Consider the following 24,784-nt stretch of genomic DNA (forward strand, 5'->3'; position numbering starts at 1 on the left):
TCTGAGCATCTGTGAGCTATTGGATAGATAGCAAAATTCTGAGCAGTGGCTATATTATGAGAATCCGAGCCCCTTTTCAGTTTTTAATCAATGTATATGATCTGTTCTTCTTACCGTTTTGCTAGGATCAAATGGCAGAACAAGACAGCCCTGGTGAGTCTAACTACCTGGCTGGCTTTTCCTCTGGGTCCACATACTCTTGTTCAATGTTTGTTCCTAGAAAAAGGCCCATGCATCAGGCATCTTGGGCACAAAGGGGTGGAAAGTGACAACTCTGTTTCCTGAGGCCAGTGATGGCCGTGTCTTTGAAATTAACGTCCAAGCCCTTTTCTATTCTCTTGAGCCCACCTGTGACAGAGGCCACAGGACCCTTGCAATCAGTGATCACAGGACCCTGACACGAAGATGGGATCATCGTCCTCATCATTGTTTTTGGTCAAGGCAGCGTCTTTCTCAAGGACTGAATCTGCTCAGTGAACAGAAAACTGCTCAACTCTCAAGGGCGTTCTGGGGTCCGTAATTTGGTAATCAGAACATGTTTCCCATGAACAATTGGAGATTGCAGACAGGTTGTTTGTTTGTTTTGGTTTTTTTTCCCTCAGCATTTCAGTTCCCCTGAAGGGAAACAGCTCGTGAAATACATTTTCATAAGTCAAAGGGAAAAAAAAGAAGAAAAAGAAAGAAAAACAGCAACTAATTTGGGATTTCATTACCAACCTTGTGGAGCCCTGGTGTTCCAACAAGCAAACGGGCAGTGGTTGTCAGTTTTGCCTCTCAAACTTCGGTGGCATCTGTTTCCATGGCAGATAAAAGACAGGGAGCATGTCTTGTGAGAGGCCCTTTGCTGAATCGGGAGTCGCACAAAGCACGCACATGCAGTTTGTTAACCGCCATGGCATCTGCTTAAATTAAACACTGCCGATCAGCAGCACACACTTGGAGATGCCAGGCAGCCATCCTTGCGCAAGCATGCTAGCCACATGGTGCTTGCTAAAGAGGAGTCAGTGACGGGTTTCCCTTTGATGCTCTCTGTGTCAGAGGTACCAAAAACACTTGTCACAACATCACCTCCCAGCAATCTTGGCCATTCTCAGACACTTGGCAAAGTTTCTGACAACCTCCCTGTCTTCCTCAGACAACCTGCTGCCATCTCTCCCTGCATGGGGTAAATGGTATCTAGGCCCAAATAAGTGAAGAAAAAAGTGAAAGGAAGTGACAACCAATCCTTGCTTTTCACTGAGTCAGATTGCTCAGGAAGAATTTCCTTGTACATCTCTAATGACCTTGAGCAGACATCCCTTCCCAATGGCAGATTAGCCTTGTGCCAGCAAGTAGGCTTGTCTGCAACCTTCTCCCCAAAACCATCATTACACGCACGCACGCACACACACACACACACACACACACACACACACACACACTTCTTTACAGTGTACTGGCTGCATTTGAGGTTATATATGAATATGGAAGTAAAAGTTCACCTTCATAGAATCACAGAATCCTAGAGCTGAGAGGGACTTCATCTCTTATGTCATAATACTAATGATAACTGGTATTTTGAGGACAGTGTGATGTAATAGATTAGTTACTGAACTTGAAGTCAGGAAGACCTAGGTTCAAATCGTACCACAGGTAGTTATTATCTATGTGACTCTAGAGAAATCACTTAGTCTCTCTGTACCTCAGTTCCCTCATCAATAAAATGAGGGAATTGGATACAGAAGCTTCTAAGGTCACTTCTGGTTCTGAAAAACTATGATCCTATGATGAATGTCATTCTTTAAAGTTTCCACAGCACTTTACAGACATTTGTTCATTTTGCATTTACTTATCTACATACATGTTATCACCACCCCCTACTCACCCCCAATAAACTATAAACTCTATGAGGTGACAAACTTTTGTTTTTGTCTTTGTATTCCCAATCAACTAATCAATCAACTTGCATTTATTAAGTGCCAAGTATGTGCTCGGGACTGCACTAGACACTATAGACATCATACAACACTATTTCCTCCTTTGATACAATCTCTAATGATGAATTGGCCCTTCAGATTGCCAAGAGGACACACCCTCTAAATGTACCCTAGATCCCATCCCCTCCCACTTTCTCAAACAAGATACCTTCACCATAATTTCCACCCTATGTCTAATCTTTAATCTCTCCCTAGTTATTGCTTTTTTCCCTGCCACGTACAAATACATCCAAGTCTTTTCTTTCCTTAAAGAAAATAACCTTTCACTAGATCCTACCATCTTGTTGTTGTGTTTGTCCTGCATTCTCCAAGGGGACCATGACATCAGGGAGATGATGATATGACTTGCAATTGACTTTGATTTGAGTGAGGGAGGGCTGTGCAAGGTCACCAGCATCACTTTCTCCTCCAGAGCCATCTGGGTGCAGTGGCCAGATATTCATCAGGATGACTACAGATGGCCCAGGATGCAATGGGAAACTCCTGCCCTTTTAAGCTAAGGTCTTTTCAGGTTCTCACTTTAAGTGAGGCAACGCCCATTCAGTGAATAGGCCTCTTTAAGAAGTGAGTCAAGGGATGGCCCCTTTAACAAAAAAAAAAAAATCTGACTGGGAGGGGAAGACCCTCCGGGCTGCTGGCCAAAAGAGAAATAGTTGCTATTCACTCCGAACCAGGAGGGTACAAAAAGCATCCAGTAAGTGGTGCTTGGGCAGGGATCTATTGCCCAATCCATGAGCTCCAGAGTGAATTGGTTTTAAGGCTTGGTCTCTGAGAAAGAAATCTAGCCAGTAAACCCCAGAAAGGAGAAAGAGAAGGAGAGGGACAGGAACAGGGACACGAACAGGGACAGGGGATGAGCTGAGTCACCCATCTGGAACTGGCCAGCTGGGTCCCTATTAAGGCAGCTCAGATTGCTTACAGGTTGTATTTGTCCCTCCTTCTCAAAGAAGACCATGACATCAGGGAGATAATGACATGACTTGCAATTGACTTTGATTTGAGAGAGGGAGGGCTGTGCAAGATCACCAGCCACACTTTCTCCTCCAGAGCCATCTGAGTCCAGTGGCTGGATATTCATCAGAATGACTGGAGATGGCCCGTAATGCAATGGGAGATGCTGGCCCTTTTAAGTTAAGGTCTTTTCAGGTTCTCGCTTTGAGTGAGGTAATGCCCATTCAATGAACAGGCCTCTGCTATCATCTTACATCTCTCAGGTGCTCAGTTAAACTACTTGAAATAGCCATCTACCATCAATGCCTCAACTCGGTCTCCTTATATTGTCCTAAACCCTCTGTGATCTGGCCTAAAAACCCAAAATTCAACTGAAATTGTTTATCCAAAGTCATCCGTGATCTCTTAGTTGACAAATCTAATGGCCTCTCTCTGATCTTCATCCTTCTTGGTTTCTCTGAATCCTTTAAGACTGTCAATCCCGGGAAAGATGCTGAGTGAAGCGAGCAGAACCAGGAGAATGTTGTACACAGTAACAGCCACATTGTGCGATGACTAACGTTGATAGACTTAGCCCTTCTCAGTAATGCAAGGTTCTAAGACATCTCCAAAGGCCTCCTGATGGAAAATGCTATCCACATCCAAAGAAAGAACTATGGAAGCTGAATTGCTATTTTTTTTCTCTTCTGTTGAGTTTTGTCTCCTCTTTCTGGTGGTTCCTCCTCTTGGTTCTAATTCTTACTTACAACATCACTAATGTGAAAATATGTTTAATAGGAATGTATATGTACAGCCTACATCAGATTGCACGCCATCTTGGAAAGGGAGATAGGGAGGGAAGGGGAGAAAAAAATTAAAACTCAAAAGCTTATGGAAGTGATTATTGATAAACCAAAATAAATTAATAAAAAATATTTGAATTTTTAAAAATTAAAAAAAGAAATAAAAACATATAATGAATAAACAACAACAACAACAAAAAAGACTGTCAATCACTCTCTCCTCCTGAATAGTCTTTTCTCTTTTGGCTTTTGTGACTCTGCTCTCTCCTGGTTTTCTTCCTATGCATCTGACCACTTCTTCTGTCTCTTTTGCTGGATCTTCATGCATGCCATGCCTACCCACTGTGGGTGGCCCCAGTGCTCTGCCCTGGGCTTACGTTCTCATTCATCTCTATAGTCTCTCACTTGGTGATCTCATTAGCTCCCATGAATCCAATTATCATCTCTGTGCAGATTTCTCAGATATATTTTTCCAACCTTAATCTCTTTCTTTGGTTCCAGTCCCACAGCACCAACAGCCCATTAGACATTTCAAACATGAGGTTCCATAGGCATCTCAAACTCAATGTATACAAAACCAAACCCTTTACCTTTCCTCCCAATTGTTCTCCTCTTCAATCCTTAACTATAACTCAAGGGCATCCTAACTCTTCCGGTCATTTAGGTTCATTAACTTAGTGTCATCCTCAACTGTTTTGTCCTGCTTACCCCACATGTCCAATCAGTTGCAAAATCATGTCATTTCTTTTTCTCTACAACATCCATCTCTCTCTCTCACTCTCACACTCTCTCTCTCTCTCTCTCTCTCTCTGTCCTCACCCAATCTAGTTTAGGATTTTATCACTTCCTGCCTGAGCTATTGCAATAGCCTTCTAATTGGACTCCCCAATTCATCTCTCTCCACTCCAACACATTCTCTGCTCAATTGTCAAAGGAATTTTTTTCTAAATATGCAGATCTGACCAAAGGTAATAGGAAGCCACTGGTGTTTATTAGGGTCACCCCCTCACTGAGTAAACACCAGTGACTCCCTATTACGTCTAGAATCAAATTCAGATTCCTGTTTGGCATTTAAAGCTCTTGACAGCCAGATTCCTACCTTTTTTCAATTTGTTTAACACATTACTCTCTTCCACTCATTCTATGATCCAATTATCCTTGACAACCTATTGTTCCTCTCAAATCACATTCCATCTCTGTCTCCATGCTTTTACATTAGCCTTGAATGTTCTTCTTCCTCACCTCTGACTGTAAGAATCCCTGGCTTCCTTTAAGACATCCTATAGGAGGCCTTTTCCTATACCCAGAGCTACTAACACCTTCCTCTCTGTCTACTTTGCATCTATTCTGCTTTTTTCTTGGATGTACTGAGTTATTATACATGTTGTCTCAACCCCCACCCATTTGAATGTAAGCTCCTTGAGGGCAGGGACTCTTTTTGCTTTTTCTTTGTATCTCCAGTTTTTACTACAGTGCCTGACACATACTAAGGCCTTGTTGATTGATTTAGAGAAAAAAATAGAAAGTATGAAACAACTCCTACCCTCAAGGAGTTTACACACTATCTAGAGAGAGAACATGTACACATACGAAAAGTAAACAAATAGTAGATGCTATTGAAAGGAAAATTCTTTTTTCTGGTTTTCATTCTGATTAATGAGACAAAACTAGGGACAAAGAAAATTAAAAGGAGTTTAGTATAAGCACATCAAGGTAGCAACGCTATTGACAGGCTGATCACCGGAGATCAGTGATAGCTTCAAGATGGGGGCCAGCTATTATCAATAACTTTCATAATGAGATAAAGACAATTCATATAGGTCAACATCTGCAAAAGAGTTTGGGTCCTTACATCTCAGTTCTTCCCCCAGGTAGCAGGTACATTATAATTTCCAGGTACAGACAAATAGGGGGTGACTTGACTACATGACAAATATCAGAGGACTGGGTGATTGATGCCTGTCTCCAACACTGACTGACAAGCAGGTCTAGGAACAGTGGGTCACTGAGTCAATAATACTTAATACTTCAATAATACTTAATAAATACTTAATATTCAATAATTCAATTCAATAATTCAATAATACTTAATAAATATTTGTTGAATTGTTGAATCAAGACAGATACCTCAGATCTTACTACCCTCAATTTACAGATGAGCAAACTGAGTTTCAGAGAGTTTAAGTGATTTGTCCATGGTCACATAGCTAAATGGCATAGGATTCCAACTTATGCCTTCATGGCTCTGAACCAACATTGTCTCCTCGATGCCATATTCCCTCCTATTGGTTATCTGGTCCGACTCATTCATGAATACATTCCCACACTATCACAGCACACCTGACGAGGTGTTATCTGACCTTTGCTTAAAAACCTCCAGGGATGGAGAGCTTATGATCTCCTGAGGCAGCACATTCCACTTTGTAATAGCTCTAACTATTCATATTTACCTGATATCAGACCAAAACCATCCTCTCTGCAACATTCATCTATTCCATCATATTCTGCCCTGTGGGCTTAAAGAGATAAAGGCTAATCCCTCTTCCACAGGGTAGCCCCTCACATATTTGAAGAAAGCTATTATGCCATCCCCACACCCCTAGCAAATCTCAGCTTCTTTAAACTAAACCTCCATTTCCTTCAGCAAATCATCTTGTGTTGTGATCCCAAAGCCTTGATCAATCAGGACATCATCCTCTGCATGCTCTCCATCTTACCAATGGCCTTCCTAAAATATGCTAGCTGATGTACTACACCCTACCACCCTATACTAGTTAGATACTACCAAGACAAAAAGTGAAGCAACTTTTAGGGCTGTGGGTAATTCATTCAATCAATTAGTCATAGCTATTGTATATTTAACACTGTGTGAGGTGCTGTGAATGATAAAAGTGGAGAAAAATAACTCTTGCCCTACAGCCTAAATAGTAATACATGACTTAGACATATGAAACAATTTATAAATAATACAAGTGCCTTTGTCAATGCTATGGAATGATCAAATAGTCTGTAAGGGTTCAGAAAAGAGGTAGGAAAGAAATGGAAATTGCTGAGATGCCCATCAACTGGGGAATGGCTAAACAAGTTGTAGTATATGATTGTGATAGAATATTACTGTGCTAGAAGAAGTAATGATGTCAATGATCTTAGATAAATTTACATAAAATAATGAAGAGCGAAATGAGCAGAACCAAGAAAATATTGTATATAGTAACTGCAATATTGTTTTAAGAACAATTTTGAGTGACTAAGTCATTTTGACTATTATAAATACCCAAAATAACTACAAAAGATATATGAAGGAGGACCCTGTCTGCATCCAGAGAAAGAACAGATAAATAGAAGTATGCATAAAGTATGGATATAATGATTTTACATATATATGTATCTATACATATACATATATATTTATGTCTAATGGTAGCCATCTCTAGGGTGGGGGGAGAGAAGGAAAAAAGAAAACAAAAGACATTTACATGATAATTTATTTTATATTTAAAAGGAATAGCAAATTGTACATAATAGTTTTATAGTTTCATGTGCAATCATCTTTTTTTATTCTACTATGTTATAGAAATACTTATTTTATTTTATAAATTAAAAATAAAATAGAATTTAAAAAACAAAAAGAGGTGGTAGCTAGGGAAGGTTTCATGGAAGAGGCTGTACATGAATTGGACCTTGAAAAATCGATAGACCTTGGATAGGAGGAGAAAAGCGAAGGGGGTTGACCAGTTTAGGGGAATAATACAAGTCAAGGAATGATGGTGCAAATAAAAAAGAAAATGATATGTGCAGGAGAGAATGAGAATATTGTGAGATACAAATAGAAAGATATAGGTCTTGAAACTCTGGTAGAGGAGTTCATATTTGATCTAATAGATACTTGGAAACCAATATGGGTTCTTAAGGATAAGAAGGATTTGGCATGATGAATGTGCTATTTTAGAAAAATTCATGTCATGCAAGAAGGAGTAGAAGGGTTAGAGATGAAAACCGGGGAAACTTTATGTCAAGGCTATTGCACTAGTATAGGGTAAGAGTGAGAGGGCCTGGGCTAGGGTGGGGGCCATGGAAATGGAAAAAAACAGGCTGCTCCTCCCTTATTTCTCAAGAGGAGTATGAGAATAGGATCTATGGTGTTTGGCACCATTTCGTACCAGTAATGAGTGCACATCCTCATCCAACATGAAGAAGGTTCTGGGCTATGCTCAGAAGTCCGTGAGTGGCAACTCACTCTTATTTCAACACCAAGAGACTGAATCAACACAAATGAAATGCATCTCTTTGTCCTCCCAGGCTCAAATCCAGAGACTCCTTCCCAGGTGAAAGTTCTCAGAAGCAAGTAAGAATCCATTTGAAAGAAAAGGATGAAACAATAGGTGTTTAGCTTTTAAAGACTTTGATCTGTAGGTATATGATAAAATAATGTAACCCAATTCAATTCAACAATTGAATTAGTACACTGTATACATATAAACAATTTTTAATAAGCTCCTTTTGTGCACAGAGAACTGTTAGGTGCTAGAGATACAAGATCAAATAGTTCCTGCCCTCAAGGTGTTTCTATCCTGGGAAGTAATATAAAGTTGTTTCTAGGGGAGACAGACAGAAAGAGACAGAGATAGAAAGCAGGAAGGAAGAAGCAAGAGAAAGAGAGACAGACAGACAGAGACAGAGAGAGAGAGCGTTACAGATAGGGAGTACCACTTGTGCAAACACAAAGAAATTGAAGATGGCATGTCATATACAGGGCACATCCAGTGGACCAGTTTAACTGGAACAAAGAGTCCATGAAAGAGAATAAAATGAAATGAGATGGAAGTGATAGGTGAGAGTCAGGTTGTAAATGGCTTTAAATGACAATCTGAGAAATCCTCCACCTAAGATTTGGAGTTCAAACATGGTTTCAGTTCCCAGCTCTGCCACTTCTTAGCTATGTGGTTTTGGCCAAACTGCTTCATCCCTCTGAGCCTCATTTTACTCATTTATAAAATGGAGGAAATGATACTCACATTGAGTCAGCTAGGTGGCACTGTGGATAGAGCATAAGACCTAGAGTCAAGAAGACTCCTCTTCCTAAGTTAGCATCCAGCCTCAGACACTTACTAGCCGTGTGACCCTGGGCAAGTCACTTTACTCTGTTTCCCTCGGTTTGTTCATCTGTAAAATGAACTGGAGAAGGAAATGGCAAACCATGCCAGTATCTTTGCCAAAAACACCCCAAATGCGGTTGCAAAGAGGATACAACTAAAACTGAAACGACTGAACAACAATACTCACATCACGCGTAGCATTTCACAGAGTTGTAAGGATCAAATGAGGTAATAGCATAAAACATTTTGCAAACCTGAAAGTGGGACAAAAATGTCAGCTGTCATGACAGATGTCAAGTGTCCAGTTGTGGCAAATACTTGGCATTTAGGCCATGCCAGCTGCTGTTCTGCTGCTAGGCTATCTCTAGCAGCAACACAGGGGAACTGTCCGAGGCAAAGCCATCCCAGGAACTGTCCACTGCCTCAATTCTAATTTCCATTGTTTATGAAGATGACTCAGGGTAATTAGTTTGTGCTAAGGAGTGTCAGGTTTCCTGTGTTTAGAAACCTTGGCACAAAGCTGAGATGACATTCACTGCCATAGGAACAATGGAGAACTTGTTTTCTTTGAAGTGCCAATAAATAAAGGCACCTGCATGTTTGATTTTGGTATCCCAGGCACAACAGCAATGGTACAGCCTGAGAACATAACATAACAATCACTCTGAACTCCACAATGCAAAGCCACATTCAAGTAATTCATCTCCTCTGGTCTTATTGTGACTGATCAGAGATATTAAATTTAATTAAAAAAGGAGCTATCAAGGTTATATCAAGTCAGCATGAAAACATGCCAGATTTCTGGGATTCTTTATTCCCCTCATACTGAGGAGCAATTGGGAATGTGACGGTTTCTTGGCGTATGCATCTTCCCATATGAATAGGCAACATGCTGGAATGAATAAAGGGTTAGATTTAGTCAGAGAAACAAGGTTTAATTCCCAGCTCTGCAAATATTTGTTAACCTATGCAACCCTAGATTGCATCTTTAACCTCTCTGGGTCTCAGTTTCCTTATTTGTAAAATGAAGGTTGGGTTGGATGTCCTCTAAGGTCCCTTCTACCTCTAAAGCCAGGAGCTCTTAATGCAGGGTATGTTTTTGATCTAGTGACTACTGTGCCAGATGTGGAGTGAGAAACATGAAAGCACAAGCCCGAAACAAATTAAAATCACATATATCCATCTTCCCATCTGGGACTGGCTCCCCGTTCCAACTCTCTACCAATGGATGTGTAATTTGCAGAATGCACCTGCATGCATGTGATCATACCCATCTAATAATAAAATCATTTTCTGTCAGTGACTGTCAGTGCCGAATAAAACTCTATATATTGTCTAATCAACCTCCCTCATTTTATAGATGGGGATACTAATGTCCAGGAGAAAACTCCCTCGACCCAGGTCACTCAGCTATTCGTTGACTGAATCAAGACTTAACCCAAATTTTCTGTAGCTCACTTCCTAAGAAACAATGGACAGAGTGATGAATGTGGAGGCAAAGAACCTGGGTTCAAATCCCAGCTCTGCCATTTACAACCCATGTGACCTAAAGCAAGTCACCTCACCTAGCTGGGCCTCAGTTTCCTTATTTGTACAATGAGGGTGTTGGATCAGATGGTCTCTAAGATATCTTCCAGTTTTAGTCTATGATATATGTCATACTCTTTTGCAATTAATTAATTAACTAATTCCCCCAAATAAAAACACAGTGGTCCTGCCTAGCAACTGGTGAATAGTGTGCCAGGAACATGGGATGACCTGAAAGAAGCCATCACCTCATGCTGCCCCTGAAATCATAATAGCAAGAGTTGCTGGAAGCTCAGCAAGAGAACTTTCTAGAGAATATGAAAGATGGTCATGGCCATGAGACCATTCTCAGCCCTTCCCTTCATTGGTGCCTCTTTTACTACAAGTCCTCACTCTGAGATATAGAATAGCCATGCCTCTTTCTGTCTCCAGGAAGCAGGGATCTTGAATCCCATTTTCCAGTCCACTTCATGCCATGCTAAACAACCATCCAATAATTTTGACACCTCAATAAATCCAACTTTTCCAAAGGAGAGATCATACAATGGGCAACTAAATGGTGATACTACAGACCCACAATGTGATGGTAGACTGCATTAAACGGCAGAGCCTCTAGAAAAAAAAGTAGTAATGGTCCCACAGCACTCTGCTCTGCTAAAATATAGTTTAATCTCAAATAAGATAACATTTGTAAAGCACTTGTCACAATGCCTAGCAACTAGTAGGTGCTTAATAAATGCTTGTTCCCTTCCCCCCATCACCCCAAGACCACATCCTCGGAGGATCATAGGACCCTAGATTTTAGGGATGGAAGGAAGGGAGCTTTGAGATTATCTAGTCATAGGTTAACAAAGGACCATAGTTTGAAAACTGGAAGAAATCTTAAAGATTATCTATTCCATTGGTTTTCAAAGTGTTGTCTGGGGACCTTGGGGAACCCTGAGACTCCTTCAGGGCATCTGAAAGGTCAAAATTATTTTCACAATTATACTAAGATATTTTAATTTCTAATATGGTAAGTAAGAAATAGGGAAGAGATATGGGGCACAATAGATAGAGTGCTGGGCCTGGAATCAGGAATACTTGAGTTTAAGTCTGGCCTCAGACACTTACTAACTGTGTGACCCAAGGCAAGTCATTTAACCCTGTTTGCCTCGGTTTCCTCATCTGTAAAATAAGTTGAAGAAGGAAATGGCAAACCACTCCAATATCTCTGCCAAGAAAACCCCAAATGGGGTCATGAAGAGTCAGTCATGATTTTAAAATGACTGAACAACAATGAAGTATTGATAGATGTTAATTCACACAAACAAAAGTTCTTGGGGAAGAGGTCCTCAATAATGTTTAAGACTAGTCCAAAACCTGAACTCAGGAACTCAAATCCTGAACTCAGGATTTGACCTGAGTTCAAATCTGGCCTCAGATACTTGACACTTACTAGCTGTGTGACCCTGGGCAAGTCACTTAGCCCTGATTACTTCACCAAAAAATAAAAAAAAACTTTGAGAATTGCTGATTATTGTGGAAACTGAGGCCCCGGAGAAGTAAAGTGATTTGCCCAAGGTCACAAAGGCAGTAAGTGGCAGAAACAAAATTCACATCCAGGTTCTCTGCCTCAAAATCCAGTCTTGTTTTCCTTGCATTAGCCACCTGCAATGCTGTGTTTACTTCTGGGCACCATATTTTAGGAAGGAGGTTGGGAAGCTTGAGAATATCCACAAGATGGTGACAAATTCCATGTCCATGTCATCTGAGTATTGATTGAATAGACAGAGGGCATAGAGAGTGGATTCAAGATGGATAGTGCAAATAACTGGTGTGGAGAGATCAGGAAAGACCTCATCATGTACAAGGTAGCACCTGAGCTGTACTTTAAAGGAAGCTAGGGATTCTACAGATGGAAGTAAAGGAGTGTGATCCGGGTAAGGAGCACCACTTGTACAAAGATAAGGAAACTGCACATTGATGTGTGTATGGAGTGGGGGAGAAAGAGAGACAGAGACAGAGGAGAGACAGAGAGAAGAGACAGAGAGACAAAGTCAGAAAGGAGAGCGACAACAACAAAGATAGAGAGAGACGGGGAGGAGAGACAGAGAGACAGAGACAGAGAGGAGAGAGACAAAGACAGAGACAGAGGAAAGAGAGAGAGAAAGAGACAAAGACAGAGAGGAAACACAGGGAGAGACAGAGACAGACAGACAGAAAGAGAGACAGAGGGAGAGACAGAAGAGAGTGGAGAGAAACAGAGAGGCAGACAGACATACAAGAAAGACATTCAGACAGACACAGGGCTTAACATAAGTATGCCTGCTGAATGGATGAGAGCAAGTGAACCAAGAAAAGATAATCCAGATAAAACAGAGGTCTTGCCAAATAAATGCCCAGACTAGTGACCCAAAACACACTGGGAAAGCCTATCAACATGACAAAAAGTTTCATCTGGGTCTCTTTCTCCTCTCCCTGCCCCCAATCACAATAATAGAAGAAAAGCCAGACTGGTATAGCCCCAAGAGGTTTCAGGAAGGACAGGTCTTTGCAGGTGATTAGACATTAGCAAGATAATAGCATCGGGGCTCCATTGGAATGTCATACCTCCCGCGCAATTTGTCTTCCATCTCCCCAAATGAAAACAGTGGCTCTGAACAGCAGCAGCTAATTGATGTAAGAAAGCACTGGGGAGGGGAGGCAGGATTTGGCATAATTCAACAGGCACAGTCAGAGAAAGATATCACTGGGGCTTGGGCTCAGTAGGTGTATCTCAATTACAGAAGGAAAAGCCGGCCACTTAGATGCCATTATCCATCTGAATTAAATTCCATGTTTTCAATAATACAGCTCATTCTCAAATGCTTCCCTTACTAATTCTATCATCTTTATCATCATCCTACTTTCCAAAAAAAAAAAAATTGGCAAGGGAGTAATAAAAGCTTGATTTCCCAGCAACGTATGCTTTCCCTTCCCCACCTTTCTTCACTGCAGCATAATGAGAAGGGAGAACATCAGGTCTGCTGAATAGAAGACAGAGATGGGGGCAGCTAGGTGGTGCAGTGGATAGAGCACCAGCCCTGAAGTCAGGAGGACTTGAGTTCAAATCGTCCTCAGAACAAATACTTGACACTTACTAGCTGTGTGACCCTGGGCAAGTCACTTAACCCCGATTACCTAAAAATAAAATAAAAAATAAAAATCAATAAAAAATAGGTATTTGTCTAAAAAACAAGAAGAAGAAGACAGAGGAACCTGGGATTCTTGGGGTTGGTTTCCTCTGCCAGAGAGGTCAAACACCCAGCCCTGAGCCCCACAAGGATATACTCCCAAGAATAGCCAAAACCAGATTAAAATGTAATTGGTAAATATTTAGTAAGATAAATAAATAAATAAAAATACAATAGAACATAGATAAGGTTAATATGCAGTTTTCTAAGTCAACATGCAGCTATCCTTACATAGTCCACTTTTATTTGCATTGAAAAAATATATAAGTATTAATGCATATACATATATGTATATATATACATATATACATACATACATATGTTTTGCTTCACTATACATTTTGTGGTTTTGTTTTGCTCACTTTCTCAGTGCGAGGCGAGGAGGCAAGGGTAAGTAAGAGGGAGGGAATGCAGACACAATACGGCCACAGGAGAATCAAAAGTCATAATCACACAGTCTAGTCAAATTAAATAGTCTTTCTTGTTGTTCTGCACACACAACATTGTTCTCCCATCTCCATGCCTTTGCACTGTCTGTCCTGCAAGGCCTGCAATCTTCCTCTTGACCTCTGCTTTTAAGGGAGGCAACATGGAATAGGGGAAAGAACCCTGATTCTGGAGTCAGAAAACCTAAGTTCAAATCCTGACTCTAAGGTTTACTAGTCACCTACGATCCCTGGGCCTCAGTTTCCTCATTTTAAAATGAGAAGACTGCACTAGATGATCTCTGAGGTCCCTTCCAGCCTTAGACCTAGGATCTCATATCCTCTTAGTAACCCTAGCTTAATTTGAAGATCAGTTCAAAAGCCACTTTCTGCTTTAGGCTTTCCTGATCCTGTGAGCTGCCAGGGCCTCCACCCTATTACTTCGTATCTACTCCATACATATTCCATCACGCATACACACAGATAGGCACATGTACATATTGTCTCTGACAACAGAAAGTATGCTCATTGAAGGCAGGAGCTGTTTCATTTTCATCTTTGCAAACCTAGGTGCTGATCTGCATTTCTGAGACTTTCCTCTCTGGGAATTTTATATGGTCGTTTCTCCGTCATTTCAAAGAGGACCCACGACATCACAGGGTGATGTCTTGACTTGGACATGAATTGGATTGAAGTGAGGCAGAGCCGCACAAAGTCCTCAACCTCACTCTCTCCTCCAGAGTCATTGAAATCCAACGGCAGGACAAAAGTCAAGATGACCGGAGATGGCCTAGGATGCAGTGGATGACCTTGGCATCTTCAGTGTCTGATCAAACAGCACCTGCTTCAGCTGTCTTCATGGTTGTTGAAACAAATTGTTCTCATTTGCCCATTCTGCTAGGGGAAGTCTTCACATGCTTGGGGTAGACACTCCCTTAACACAGATGGATCTGAGGCCTGTTGGTTACCCTCAACCTCATTTAGCCCAGCTGGTAAGATGATTTTAGTGGGGTGTGGTTGCTGTGCATTCTTGGAGCCACAGATGAGAGTTGGGCGAAAGGTAAGTACCAAAGGTGGGTAAGCAACCTTGAAAAAGACTCAGCATTTCATGAAATCTAATAAAAATAGTTTTAAAGGAAAAAAAAAAGAAAGAAAAGACTCAGCAAACCCTCATCCCAGAGGTGTTCATTCTTCCTGAACACCCAATACGCCCCTTTTTACAGATGAGGAAACTGAAACAAACAAGGTTAAGTGGCTTGACCAGGGTCCCACAGCCAGTAAGTGTCTAAGGACAGATTTGAACTCGGGTCTTCCCGACTCCAGGCCTGGCACTCTATCCACTACCCCACCTAACTGCCGCTATATACCAGTTACACATTGCCCAAAATAATCATACAAACAGCCCAGTGCCTAGCCAGTGCCTGACACAAAGAAGGGGCTTAATAAATATTTGCTGGTTGATTTATTAGTGTATTTATGGCAAAGAAAGATACAAGTCATCTAAGTCAAACATCATCATTTTACAGATGTGGAAAATGGCGTCTCAGAGAAGAGAAGGGACATGCCCAAGATAGAGACAGGAACTTGAGATTCTTGGGTTTGGTTTCCTCTGCCAGAAGGATGAAACACCCAGCCCTGAGCCCCCCAGGGTCACAGAACTGAAAGAGACCTCCTTTTCCAATCCCCTCCATTTTATAAGGAGTAAAATAAAGCCCAGAGAGATTATGACTCATTCAAGGCCATACAGAAGAATTATTATTTAGACTTGTGTTCTCTGGGTCCCATTTTCCTGCCATCATGGACAAATAAAAGCTGAAATATAATTTAGACATTATCTAGTGTAACTCTTATTTTGCAAATAGGAATATGGGGACAGAGAAGCCTTGTGCCTAAGGTCACATAGCCCACAAATTAGTGGTAGTATTAAATAAATATTTTTCTTTGAGCCTTTGCCCTCAATAATGAAGCAAACTCAGATAGAGAGGAAATTAAAAGGAGTTTGTTGTAACACCCAAGGCAAGACCATCCCCATAGGTGCACATTTCCAAAAGGGGATGGATCATCATGTCTCAGCTCCCCCATTTCTGTAATCATAGGAAAATGAGATCAGAAATAAGGAGGATGGAATGAAAGCATATGATGCCTCTTCCAACAGTCTGGTTCAGCACACAGGAAAGACTAGCATGGGTTGGCTCAGATTGACTCAAGAGAAATTTCAATAATAGAAACCAGAAATGGAGCCTTAATCTCCCAGATCCCCAGCTGCCTCATCTTCATCAGCTGTCCTCGAGCCACCTGTTCTAATCCCACCAAACATGGGCAAGTGGAACTATTCTTAGATTCCTAGTTGAAATCCCAGGTTCACATTTTGGATATGTCCCTTACAATCTGTTCAGTTTTGTCCTTGAAAGCAGAACTAGAAGCAGTGGTAAGGGATTCCAGAGCAACCAGGGTGTCATCCAACATGCAGGGGCCTCTAGAGCATTTGATTGCAAGGAGATAGCAACAAAGCATAAGAGATGCCCATAGGTCATCCCTCCCACTCCCAACATAGAATCAACTGAACTTTCCAAAGATCCATCCATTGAGGAGAGGGGGAATGGGGATGAAAGGATCCAAGATTTCACTGATGTACAAATAGTTCTTACTTTATATAAATTTACAGATTTTACTTTATGTAAAGAATTCTGAAAGATCCACGTTAAAATAAAACCATGTTAACTTTACTATACAATTGTGTTTCTCTCTCCCCAACTCTCTCTCAACTTCTGATCCTTGGTTCATTGCTCCAAAAAAAAACCCACTTAAAAAAAAAGATGCTATACAGGTAAACACACCAAGTATGTCATTTCTTAAGTAGGAGACATAGTACCTCTCTCACTAGCAGGTTCACTTTTAATCTGGTCACACAGGAAAACAGGAATGGAGTCATAATAAGGGGTTAAATAAGCTTACTTTATCCTAGTCTAGTCTTCTCAAAGGGAGTTTGCTAATAATGGGACCACCAACTCTTACAGCATTCCATAACAACCCTCCTCTCAGGGGCCATCATGAAGAGGGGCCAACTACCCCTCATCTAGATAGGGTCAATTGAGACAGGCACAACTTGTGCTCTTCCCTAAATCCCCTCGAGCCTCTATGAGGGCCGATCAAGGCATGCACAGCATTTTTCACCCCTAAGGGAGTCCCCACTCACTGACCAGTGCCCACTTACTTTATAGGGCAACAGACAAAGAAGGCACATTGCCAGCAATAGCCTCACAATTTTATATCATTTCATCCCTATTATCTACTTCAACTGCGCAGTAGAAACTGTTTGGAACCATGATCGTGAGAACTCATATCTAATATCTGAGAAGTAGAGATTGTTATGGCTATGGATCCTGGGAAGAAAACTCTAAGAAAGAATAGCAAAAAATCTACTTTGCACACACTAAAAATCCACCTAACTTACACTAAAATCCACCTTACTTACAAAAGAAAACCCTCAAAGTATAAGCAGAAGAACAGATTTGTGAGGGACCACCATCTCTGCCAATGCTGGAGAGGGGCTTGGCTTGAGAATTGCCACCAGAGAGACCTTTTCTCCACTCAGCCCACCTGCCAGTGTCCGGCCCCATGTGTCTGTCTTCCATCCCTCCAAGTTTGGTTACTGCATATCTGTTCCCAACTCCCATGTGTGGCCTGTCACCTCTGGTCTGTGTCCCCGTCCAGCTCCAACATTTCTACACCTCCAGGGTTCTTCCTCTCAGTTCAGGCCAGGTCCCTACATGGCTGGCCCTGGCCTCCCACATGTTCCCACTTTATCCCTCATTTCTCTGTCCCTGGCCCCCAAATATCCTTGAACCATGTGCTGGCCCTCTCCTTACACTAGCTTAAGGTCCTCTTCCTACCTCCTCCAGGGGCAAAATCCCATACAGAGGTCTGCTAAATCATCCACTTATTAAGAATTGTCCATAGTGAACTCCTGGTGAAAAGAAAAATTCCCTCAGCCAACTCAAAAGAGTTACTTGGAGCACTGAGAAATTAGGACCCTGGCCAAAGGTCCCACAGCAAATTAGATGACCCTTCTTCATCCTTCCAGAACTCTCTACAGCCCCTAACACTCTTCATTCCCTTCTCTTTGATATTCTCTTCTCTAGCAACAGCAACACCACTCTCTCCTGGTTTTGACTCCTACCTGTTTGACCATCCTCCATATCCTTCGCTGAATCCTCATTCAGTTCATGTCCACTAAACATGGATGGCCCCAAAGTCTCTGACCTGGGCCCTCTTCTCTTCTCCTTCTACACCATTTCCCTTGCGACCTTATCTGCTCCCAAGGACTCAGTTATCTTCACATTAGTGACTCTCCAATCTATTTATCTAGCTCTCACCTCTCTGCTGCTGTCCAGTCTCACATCTCCAGTTGCCTTTTAGGCTTGTCAAACTCAATGTCCTATAAAAACCTTAAATTCAACATGTCCAAAAGTGAAGCTGTTATCTTTCCCTATAAACCCTCCCCCCACCCAAACTTCCCTATTATTATCAAGAGCACCCCATCCTCCCAGTCACCCAGGCTAGCAACCAAAATACCCTCCTTCACTTCTCACTCTCTCTCTCTCTCCCTATATTCCACCAATTGCCAAGTCTTGTCAATTTTACCTTCATAAAAATCTCTCCTCTGATGCTGCCACCACCATGGTCCAGGCTTCATCACCTCATGCCTAGACTGTTACTATAGCCTGCTGGTTGGTCTCTACCTTCAGTCCCTCCCCAACTCCATCCTATTCTCCACTCAATTCTCAGATGTCAACCATGTCACCTCCCCCATTCAACAAATTTCAATGGCTCCCCATTACCTCTATTATCAAATCTAAAATCCCTGTTTGGTTTTTAAACCCCTTTATAACCTGTCCTCCTCTGACCTCGGGAGTCTTCTTACATTCTGTTCCCTCTACCCACTCTGCTATCTGCTGATACTGGCCTCCTACCTGTCCCTAAACAAGACATTCTATCTCCCAAGTCTGCATTTTCACTGGTTATCTATGACCCATGGCTGGAATTTCTGCCCTCCTCATCTATGCCTCCTGGCTTCCTACAAGACGCCTTTCTCATATCTCCCTTAAAGGTAAATGCCTTCATTTATTGATCGCCTCTCATATATTTTGTAAATACAATAATTTTTTTAATGTGCTCTCCCTATTAGATTGTGAGCCCCCTAAGGGCAGAGACAGACTAATTTTACCTTTCTTTTCATCCCCAGTGCTAAGGTTAGAGCCTAGCACACAGTGGTAAAGCAACTAGGTGGTGCAGTGAATGGAGTGCCAGGTCTGGAGTTCAAATCTGGCCTCAGACACTTACTAGCTGTGTTACTCTGGGCAAGTCACTTAACCCGCTTGCCTCAGTTTCCTTATCTGTAAAATGAGCTGGAGAAAGAATGGCAACTACTCCAGTATCTTTGCCAAGAAAACCCCAAATGGGATCAAGAGGAGTCAAACACAGCCGAACAACAACAAAAAGCATGTTAAAATGCTTGTTAATTTGACAGCCAAGATGTGTCGGCTTTGGACTCCCATCTTCCCCACACCGAGGCCAGCTTCACTATACCATGCTCTCTCATCCACACTAAAAACTAAATGATGAATAAATGTGTTTATATTAATGAGATACAATGTGACACCTGTACAGTGGAAAGAGCATTGGCTTACCAGATTTCAGGAGAAATCTTGCCTTTGCTGCCTTGGGGGGGGGGGGTGGCCATTTAACATCCCTGAGTCTCAGTTTCCTCATCTGTAAATTGAGGGGTTAAATTAAATGGCCTCTGAGTACCTTCTAGCTCTGAATCTAAAGGTCCCTTAGAATTTCCAGTTTAGCCAAGTAGAAAATTTGAAGCCAAAGGAATGAATCTCTAATTGTGGAATTTCACAGAGGAGGGATTAGGGAGATATTTAGAGAAATAGGAAGACCTTCCCAACATCCATCCCTGAAACCACATATTATTTCAGAAGCTCACTCTAGCTACTTACCAAGCTGTGCTAGCAAGGTCTCTTCATTACAAATCCTATAGGGAACATTCAGTCTCAATCCTATCTCAGTAGCCCAGGAATTATTTCATTTGCATGACTCTGAGCTGCACCTTACATTTTGTTAATATTTAATTCTCCTGTCAAATCTCCCCCCCAAGAAAGTGCATTTTAAAAATAAATAATAAAAAAAAGAGGTTGGATAAATGGGGGGAAAATGGCCAGCCAGGTCAAGAGGAAACATATATTCAAGTAGCGAGTGTATAGAGAAAGGCATTAACTATAAATTAAAGTTGATCCAGAAGAATTGGCTGTCATAGCCTGAGTACTATTTAGGACTAGCAGTCAATCATGACTGAATTTATGATTATGCACAGATTCATACACAGAGAGAAGCAGCATTGCAGAGTAGAGAGAAGGCTAGCCTTGGAGTCAGAAAGACCTAGGTTCGAATCCTGTCTATGACACATCCATTCTATGTGACTATGATTAATCAATCAATCAATCAACCTTTATTAAGTGACTACTATGGGCCAGGCACTGTAATAAGCAAGTCACTTAAGTTCTCTGTGCATTATAATGTATAGAGGAGTTGCTGATCTTCATGGGTGGAAGGAGTTTCCATACTAGAAGTTCCCCTACATGAATTAAATCACCGTTTCAGACTCTCCCCACCCACTTCAAAAAAAAATGGCAAGATCTCTCTATCCCAACATTTGGATTCTTAGTATTACCTCCTAATTATGATTTCTGTGTGACTTCAGGCAATTTACTTAATCTCTCATCTATGAAACAGGTATAATTAAAGCAACTGCCTCAAGATAATGGAAAGCTTAAGACAATGTATAAATGTGATTATTATCACCAGTCATCATCATCAGACTCACTTACCAGTTGTGTGACCCTGGGCAAGTCACTTTAGCCTGTTTGCCTCAGTTTGCTCATCTGTCAACTGAGCTGGAGAAGGAAATAAAAAACCGCTGCAGTATCTTTGCCAAGAAAACCCCAAATGAGATCACAAAGAGTCAGACATGAATGAAACAACTCAACAAAGCCAGTTATTAATCCCAGTGAAACGCTCTCTTGAACATGCCTCTTTCAACCTTAACGGGAAACATTTCCTTCCACACCAGGAGGAGGCATTCTTCATGAGTTGGGTCCTGAGGCAGGTATCTCCACCCACCCTCTCCACCTTACAATGAAGATGAAGTGAAGGAGATGTTTTTCCATTCAGAAACCACCAGCTTGCCCTCCAGATCCTTAGGGAAGTAGATTTGTTTCTGCAGACTTCAAACAGTAATCCCCAGAGGAGAGTCAGGCCCTCTAAATGCCAGCCTCAGCAAGTTGCCACAGGCTTTCTGAATTTGCCAATTAGGTTATTTCTTCCTAACAAGAGGATGTCAGAGTACCTGTCATATTTGGTGTTATCTCATATAAAGTATTAAGCATCTCTAGAAAGAATATGTTCTATTTTGGGAACTAACAAGTAAATATGGAACCCACCAGAGTTTACTTTGGGAAATTCCCAAATATAGCTCATGTCTGTGTTTCCATAGACGTGGATTAAAGAGGGACTCATCTCCTATATAAGCATTAAAGGTGAAAAATGCATATTGAGTATATAACAGCCTTTATTTCACTCAACTGTGTGATTTGAAAAAAGAAAGAGAATCTTCAGTTTTTTATATTTTTCCACATACTAGGCATGTGTACATTTCTAATAGTTCACTGAAACTCAATGAGTGCTTTCTAGAAGGGGTATTGAAAGGCTAAATGTGAAGATGACATACAAATAAATAGGCACTGGTAAACTCAATTTAAATACAACCTCTGGCCCATTTGGAATTTTCTTAACAAGATACAGGAGTGATTTGTCATTCTTTACCCAGCTCATTTTACAGATGAGGAAACTGAGACAAACAGGGTTAAGTGACTTGCCCAGGGTCACATAGCTAGTAAGGTCCTGAAGCCAGATTTGAACTCAGGTCATTCTGACTCCAGGCCTGGTGCTCTATCCACTGCACCACCTAGTTGCCCTTGTCCTATCCTAAAGGAATCCAAACCATCTAGTCTAATTTGGGTTTAAATTTAAAAAAACTTTATAAAATATGGCTCTCTAAAAGTCCAGTCCAAACCAACAAGCATGTATTACATGCCTGCTGTGTCCAAAATGTTGTGCTGGACTCTAGGAATACAAAGCCAATATGAAAACAGTCCCTGTCTTTAAGGAGCTTGCCTATTACCAGGAAGACATGGCATGTAAGTGTGTACTTGAGGACTTGGGAAGAGAGATAACACTAACAGCTAGAGGGATGAATGAAGGCTTCCTGTGGACAGTGACACATGAGCTATGGCGTCCATATCAGGGGAGATCTTAAAAAAAAAGACAGATGACCCCATGGCAGTATGTTGTAGAGGGACTGTTAATGTATCTAAAATGTTTACTACATGGTCTTTGGAATTCCTTCCAGCTGAGTTTTTACAACTTGGGTCCTCTTGGCAGTTACACTCATGAGTCTCATGCCCCTTACCACTAACCTGAGAGCAGGCCAGGAGGAATAAAGATTGAATTATATAACTGTACTAAAGGATGCCTGACTCCCTCCAACCCCAGCCCTGGAGACCCTGGCATAAGTCCAAGAGGTGCTGGTCAAAACACCCTGGGAGCTGGAAAAACCCCCTTTTCTGACACGTCTAACGATAAAGGAGTGTTCCTTCCAATCCTCCCTAAACAGCCATAAGTGGCCCAGTTGGCAATTACAGACAGCAGTGTTAGCCCATAAATATAGTTGCTTTAGGCAGCTTAATGGAGACAATCTACTTTAGGAGGAAGGACTCTTGGCTGCATACTAACAAGATTAAGGAAATTAATTAAGGGACTAACGACTCAAGTGGCAATTTTCCCCATTTCCCTAGATGCAGAAGATCTTTGGGAGCTTGGGTAATTCTCCAGAGCCCTTTCTCCAATGTCTACTACTGCTGACCAAGTCCTAGGAAATCAGGGGGTTATGTACTAGAAGGCTGAAGGACTGGAACTGGAAGAAAGGCTCATTTCTCTCTATCTAAATCCTTCCCATCCTTTAAGACCCAGTTCAATTCAGTCCTACAAACATTTATGAAGCTCCTATCATACACAAAAGGACAGCTAGGTGGCACAGTGCATAGAGCCCTGGGCTTGGAATCAAGAAGACTCATCTTCATGAGTTCAAATCCAACCTCAGATACTTCCTAACTATGTGACTCTGGGAAAGTCATTGAACACAGTTTGCCTCAGTTTCCTCATCTGTAAAATGGGCTAGAGAAAGAAATGACAAACTGCTCCAATATATTTGCCAAGAATATCCCAAATGGGATCACGAAGAGTCAGACACAAATCAAACGAGTGAACAAAACAACAAAAAGCATATGTAAGTGAAGTTCTTGGCCCCGGGGAAGGTAGAAAATTTGGCTAAGTCAAGGTTCCATTATGATGGAGAGTCTTGCTTTTGTGGAGTCTAGGAGAGGAACAAAGCACAACCACAGATGGCTATAACACAAAGTGAGTCACAAAAGGAAATTAGTTGGGCAGGAAAGGCGAGAGATACAGGAAGGCTATAGAGAAATGGTAGAGCAGAGTGTTGGACTTGGAGTCAGAAAGACCTAAAGTTGATGATGATCCTATGAGTTGGGCTTTAAAGTATGGGGAACAGGTAGAGAGGGGGATGGGCAACATTCCAGACTTATGATATATAAAGTCACAGAATCTCAGAGAAGGGAACTCAAAAGCCATCGAGTACATACTGAACAAGTGGTCATCCAGGTTGTCTGCTAGAAGATATGAGAGCAAGGTTTAAGGGTGGAAAGTGCAACCTTTAGAGAATTGATGCAGACCTGGAAGGAACCATAGAGGTCAACTAGCGCAATCTTTTTATTCTCCATATGAGGAAACTGAGGAAACAGAGAGCTGAAATAACTTGCCCAAAGTCACACATACAGGTTCATAGGATCATAGAGCAAGGGCTGAAAGGGACCTGCAAGGTCATCTAGTCCAATGCCCTCATTTTACAGAAAAGGAAACTGAGGTCCATTGAAATGAAGTGATTTGCCCAAGGTCACATAAAGTCATAAGTAGTAGAAATATATTTGAACCCATGCCCTGTGACAACAAAACCATGTGCTTCAGGAAGCCATCTCTGTCCATCTGAGTCCACAGAGACCTTTCTCTTCTCTGAAATCCAATGCCGCATACTAAGTAGGCCATTTCCTTGGCCCTTTTCACTGACTTGCCTTATGTTGTTAGATGACTTTCCATGTATAGCCTTGACTTCCCAATCAGTCTCTAAAGTCTTTGGAGACAGGGGTAATGTTTCTTCCTTCTTTATATATCTTACACTGACAACATAGGGCCCTCAGTAATCATCTAATTAGCTGACCAGGGGCATAATCTCCTCTAGATCAATACTTTGTTTGTTGTTCCAGCCTAGGACACACTCTGAACTTATAAGGACAAGCCAGGATAAAATGGAAGACTCCTCTGTCAAACCCCTTAGTTCTGGAACTCTCCCTTGGGGATGAGTGACACAGCTGACCCACCCCAGACTTTGCTTCATATCCATCCACTTTGAGCCTCTTACCATCTGCCCTGCCATTGCACACATGAATCTCCCCTTAAGAAAGGAGGGAAGTAAGCATTTATGTAACACCTACAATGTGCAAGGCATAGTGCTAAGAGTTTTACAAGTAGTATCTCATTTTATCCTCAAGTCTGCATCTTACTCTGGGAACAGTAATCAAATCAACAATACCATTGCTTCTGAAAAAGAGGTGA

Source organism: Vombatus ursinus, unplaced genomic scaffold (genome assembly GCF_900497805.2).
Source record: "Vombatus ursinus unplaced genomic scaffold, bare-nosed wombat genome assembly UNPS02014932.1, whole genome shotgun sequence".
Lineage (NCBI taxonomy): Eukaryota > Metazoa > Chordata > Mammalia > Diprotodontia > Vombatidae > Vombatus > Vombatus ursinus.